This window comes from Medicago sativa, chromosome 5, assembly GCF_051527215.1.
Source record: "Medicago sativa cultivar Bolivia chromosome 5, Bolivia_mono, whole genome shotgun sequence".
NCBI classification, from domain to species: domain Eukaryota; kingdom Viridiplantae; phylum Streptophyta; class Magnoliopsida; order Fabales; family Fabaceae; genus Medicago; species Medicago sativa.
The window spans coordinates 4,273,147-4,279,214 of NC_140753.1; the positions used below are offsets into that span (position 1 = coordinate 4,273,147).

Here is a 6,068-nt window from a genome sequence, read left to right on the forward strand (position 1 = left end):
CCCTAAGGGCACAAGTTAACATGACCCTTGTTTTTAATTAAAATACTTCTTTCATTCTATTCTTTTTTCTACGTTTGTTTTAATTTATTTTAACAAAAATTTGCCAATTATTTTTTAGGTTTCAAACATAAAACCAATTCATATTCAACTTGTTTTAAACCAAAAGCAATTCTCTAAAGCTCAATTTTATCAAATTTAAGTATTGTTGTTGCCAGGACCGTCCCTAAAAATTCGGAGGCTCAGCTCTAGGAATGAAAAGAGGTCAGTGATAAAATCAAAACGTATTTTTTTAAAAGAGAAATGATATTTGTACAACCATTTTGTGATAACATTTTGACAACTTTCTCTCATACTCACATTATCTTCTTATTCTCTTTCTTCTTTTTTCTCTCTCCATTGTTTTTAACCAATGAAAAGAGAGAAAAAGAAATTGTCACCAAAAGTTGTTTCATATAGTTGTTCAAATATCACTACCCTTTTTTAAAAGAGCAATGTTCTATTTATATTTTTTAAAAGATAAATATAAGGTGTCGTATATATGCGGTACACCCAAAGGTGAAAATGACTACCGTATACATGAGGAACCCCCACCTAACAGCAAAAGCAAGATGACCTAATTCTAATAGGCCTAAAAGGCTAAAACAAGGGGACAGAAAATGGCTGGGGGTATTAAAAAAAAATTGGAGGGCAGTAGTACTAGTGGGTATTAATTTTTTTTGGAGGCCCATGGCAGAGGGAGGCCCAGCTCTGTTGAGCTGTTTGCACCCCCTCAGGGCCGGGCCTGGTTGTCGCCAAACCAAACACATGCTACATGCAGCTTTTAAATGTAATTTGCAACTGTTCGTCCCTTTTTATCTATTCCTTCGTAAAACCCTAATGGTATGTTTGAAACTAAAAAGACAAAAGTAACCATGTTTTTTTTACTCATTTGATCGTGTAATTTATTACTCGGAGGGCATTGGATACTTGCTTTAAATGGTTGCAAAGACTTTGAAGAATTTCTTTCTCCATCCTCAACACTTCTCGCGCGCCCTTCAAAAAATTCAAAGTCCAAAATTTCATTATTTATACCTTTTTGTATCATATTTTTGTAAAAATCCAAAAATATTTGCTGTAGCTTTGTTTGATTTTTAGATTTTTTTTTGGTATTTTTCTAATTTTTTTCTTGTTAGGTTTTTTAAAAGCAAAATTCACAACAACTAAATATGAGAAGGTTTTGATTGTTGACCATATTGTTTATTATGGAAAATGCTAAAGAGTGTCCTTGATGTGTTGATTAAGATGATAAAAATAAAAATATTATGCTGGGAAATAATAAAAAATGATGAATTTAACTTTTTATAAGTTAAAATATTGTTGAATCCAATGCAAACATATTAATTTTGGTTTCCTTAAAAAGTGCCCTTAGGACACTTGTTATTAGCATAACCCTTTTATAAATGAGGTTTTTGCTCATTTCACATATATTAAGAAAAAATGTATAAGTGAAAGAGATAGAACAATGGTTTTGAGTGTCTTTGTTAAGTATTTGTGCATTCTTCTTTATCATAAAAGTATACTATATTGAATTGGGAGTTGTGAAAGTAATATTAATTAGAGTTATAATTGAAAAAAAGTACACCCTCCGGTCACTAATATAAGCAAAAAACTACATTTTAGGTTCATTCATTTAATGATGTATGTGGTCTATAATAAAGACCATGTGCATCATTAAATGAATGAATCTAAAATGTAGATTTTTGCTTATAATAGTGACCGGAGGGTGTAATTAATACTCCCTCCGTTTCAAAATACATGTCCAATTTTTGCAATGTGCATTATTCACTTGACTTACTTTGACCATACTTTTTAACTAAAGTATAAATACAAATATTAGCATGTAAGATGTTGTTTGATTTGTCTCGACAAATATTTTCAAAATATTAAATTTTTATAATTTTTTACTTTAGATAATTAAAGATATTAACGGTCAAAATTATGTATTGGCATATGTGAAGTGGTTGACTTGGACATGTATTTTGAAACGGAAGTAGTACTATATTGGAAAGTGAATTGAGTCAATTTTTTTTGGACATTTTTTTTTTTGCAAATGGCTCGGTTATTATGGGATGGAGGGAGTAATATGTAATGTAAGATGGTCATATTCAAATTTAATTAACGTTGACCATTTAAAAATGAAAGGTGATTGAGAATTGAGATTGTATTTGGTGTTTGAAACCACTCCTAAACATCTCCTAAACAATCAACCAGTAGGTGCAACCACTCCTAAACATTTAAGAGGTTGAATACTCCATTGATAGGAATCATGAGAAAGTGAATTGAGTCAATTTTTTTTGGACATTTTTTTTTTTTGCAAATGGCTCGGTTATTATGGGATGGAGGGAGTAATATGTAATGTAAGATGGTCATATTCAAATTTAATTAACGTTGATCATTTAAAAATGAAAGGTGATTGAGAATTGAGATTGTATTTGGTGTTTGAAACCACTCCTAAACATCTCCTAAACAATCAACCAGTAGGTGCAACCACTCCTACACATTTAAGAGGTTGAATACTCCATTGATAGGAATCATAAGAAAAATCCTTAACATTAGCCTTAATTTGTGACCATACCAATAGTTTATCCGTTTCAATAAGTGATCCCAATAGACCGTCTTGATTACCGAAAAATCAAAAAGTTGTGATGCATCTAGGTTGACAAAACGTGTGCTAACCAAATCAATAAACTCAATACATTCCATTACTGTTTTCATCGAGATACCAAACCAATAAATTGCACTACTGGACAAGAAAGAAGTGTCTTTCCTTTACTATGACAAGTAAGTAAGTGAGTGAATTGTGTGAAGATTTAGAGTATATATATTGTGTATCTTGCACTGTGAGAAAGAGTATTTTACGGTTGATGACTTCTCGTCAAATGCATTTTTAGAGTCTTTTTAGTTTTTTTTTTCTTTCAATTTATTGTTGATTTTAGATTTATTTTAAATAAATGGTTCTTCTATTAACTAAGATGTTTATGTTTTTTTTTTTCTTTATTAATGAGATATTTTGTGTAGATTTATTGTGTGTTTTTTTATTTATTTTGTGATCTAATGGTATTGGATTGAGTCATCTTATAAAGTGTGTTTTAGTCTCAGATTTGATTCTCTCAATGTAAATTTGGAAGAGCTACTTTAGTTTCTTAAAAACAATGTATTTGGCGGATTGTGATTCACTGCAGTCAAAAAAGTGATGCAGTCACGCAGTCAATTATTACACAACCATTTGATCAGATCAAGGGTGCAAACTCACTTTCACCAATTTTTCCACTTAAGTCCATAATACAGGAAAACACGTCTTCTCTGTCTTCCTCTACCTAATGCATTTCTCGTCATCTTTGAATCTCTTTCATCAGCGTTCCCTACAGAACAACAACAACAACAACAACAACCCATCAACCTAGACGAAGGTAATACGATCCGCCGCCGACGGACCCGCCTACGAATTAGAATTTTTCAAGCTGTTTCGTTGAAATTTGGGTGAATGAAAACAATCAACCCCTTGCTTTGAAATTGATAAATTTGAATGTATTGCACTGGAATTAATTTAAATTCTTGATTGAATTGCCACTCTCTTTCCTTGGAATGAATTTTTCCAGAAAATAAAAACAGAAAGAACAAAAAAAAAACAAAGAAATGGAAAACCTTGATTTTGATTAGTTCCTAAAATCTGAATTTGTTTGATTTGAAATGGTGAATGCTCATTGAAGGAATAGAAAAGATTGTTATTGAAGCTGCAGAGAAGATGAATCTTAGGAAGGGGGAGGAATGAACGAAGGTAAAGCTTCTTGTTTCTTTTTTTTATCCTGTGTTGCGGTATAAAGTGGAACAATTAGAGAAGGTGCATCTGCACCCTTAATTTAATCAGATGGTTGTTTTTTGTTTGACTGTGTGACTGCATCATTATTTTAACTGCAGTGAATCGCGGTCCGTATTTGGCATTTGACAAAGGTGATTATTGATTACTCCCTCCGTTTCAAAATACATGTCCAAGTCAACTACTTCACATATGCCAATGTACAATTTTGACTGTTAATATCTTTAATTATCTAAAGTAAAAAATTATAAAAATTTAATATTTTGAAAATATTTGTCGAGACAAATCAAACAACATCTTACATGCTAATATTTGTATTTATACATTAGTTAAAAAGGATGGTCAAAGTAAGTCAAGTGAATAGTGCACATTGCAAAAATTGGACATGTATTTTGAAACGGAGGGAGTATAAGTTATAACCAAATAAGGATAAAGCACGTTTTAAACCTTTCCTTCCTTGTTGTACTTGTCATAAATCTGGAGCACGGATGGGTAGTGGGAAACACCCAGGTCGATCAAGGAAGGAGTGATATAAAATTCAAATCAAATTTTGTCACGATAATATGAGAGACACATATATACTAGTAATTTTTTATGCATCACTATCTAAGAAAAGATAACAAATTGTAGTGAAACTGTGGCCCCTGGGCCCACATTTAAGATTATCTTATACTGTCCTCGTGTTCGCGTCACTTACGTGGTCTTATTCCTATGCCATTCCCACCAATAAACTATATAACCTCCACACCAACACATTTTCTTCAGTAGCTATTATTGATACAAAAAATTCCTAAGCTAAATATTCAATTCAATCACATAATAAGCAACTTATTTTTCTGATGAATATTTTCATGTCAACTTTTAGTGAGTACTCAGACACTTCTTCATCGGAAAAAAGTTCCTCAGAAGTGATTTTGGCAACTGCAAGACCAAAGAAGAGAGCAGGAAGAAGAGTGTTCAAGGAGACAAGACATCCTGTGTATCGAGGAGTGCTAAGAAGGGACAATAACAAGTGGGTTTGTGAGATGAGAGTTCCTAACATTAACGTTAACAAAAACAATAAGTCAAGGATTTGGCTTGGGACATATCCAACTCCTGAAATGGCTGCACGTGCACATGATGTTGCTGCACCTGCTCTTAAAGGAAAATCAGCTTGTCTTAATTTTGCTGACAAGGCATGGCGGTTGACGTTGTCGGAGTCGAAGGATATGCGGTGGAGATAAGGAGGGCGGCCATGAAGGCTGCTAAAATGTTTGTGGTTGAGGACAAGAAGGATAGTATCTTTATTGAGGAACAAGTTCCGGCTGTGTCGTCGGAATTTGAAAGCATGCATGATTTACTTTTGAATATTGCGAATGAGCCTTTACGTTCAGCTCCTCCTTCCCCAACAAATTATGGTAGTTATAACTGGGGTGACATGGAAATATTTGATACTCAGGTTTCACTATGGAGCTGTAATTCTATTTGATACTCTTCTTGGATGTGGTTGATTTTGTAAAACTTATTTTTTAGTTGAGTTTGAAATGAAGTCACGATTATTTATTTTTTATTGGTAAATTGTTAGATTGAAAATGAACATTTCAAAGTACACAAAGTAGTTAGAGATATTTAATTAGTTAGTAGTCTGTTAGTGATGTGTAAGTTGTAACCCCTTGATGTAACTTTAATTCATTCAATGATTTGATTTATTAATTTTGCATCTTTTCTATCATTTATGAAGTGGTACAATATGAATGGTTAACTTTAAGATGAACAATCCATTGAAAACGTTCGAGAGACGTGTATTTTAAAAAGGTTACTCTAGTCTAAATCATCACTTTAAAACGAAGGATTCAGGGTCTAGAAGGACAAAGCAAATTCAACAAATTCTGATTGAAACTATTTCAAGTTAAGTAAACATGATCATCTTCAATGGTGAGGTCTTCACTATTTAAGACCTCGTACCTAATAGGTACATCTATTTGGATTTTTTTTTTTTTGGTCTCTTAAGACTCAGTGTCTAACTTAAGACCTCATTCTTAAGTGGACTCCACACAAGTTTTTATTAAAATAGTCATTGTTGAGTTGTTTTTGTTGAAATGCAAATGATAAAGAGTTATTGGTGGGACTCATTTAAACTTTTTGTTAGAAGGTATATGTGAGACTCGTTTAAGACCTCAAAATTGAGGATGTGGATACTCTCCTAATATGAGCATGAGCTACAACAAAAGCA

The 6,068-nt window shown here is 32.5% G+C and overlaps 1 pseudogene across 1 annotated transcript; it reads left to right on the top strand.

The window, feature by feature from the left end:
• The first annotated feature begins 4,642 nt into the window (after positions 1-4,642).
• Positions 4,643-5,555, top strand: LOC146919303 (dehydration-responsive element-binding protein 1E pseudogene; annotated as a pseudogene). Its single transcript, XR_015011433.1, has one exon. The product of XR_015011433.1 is annotated as a dehydration-responsive element-binding protein 1E pseudogene (transcript).
• The last annotated feature ends 513 nt before the right edge of the window (positions 5,556-6,068 follow it).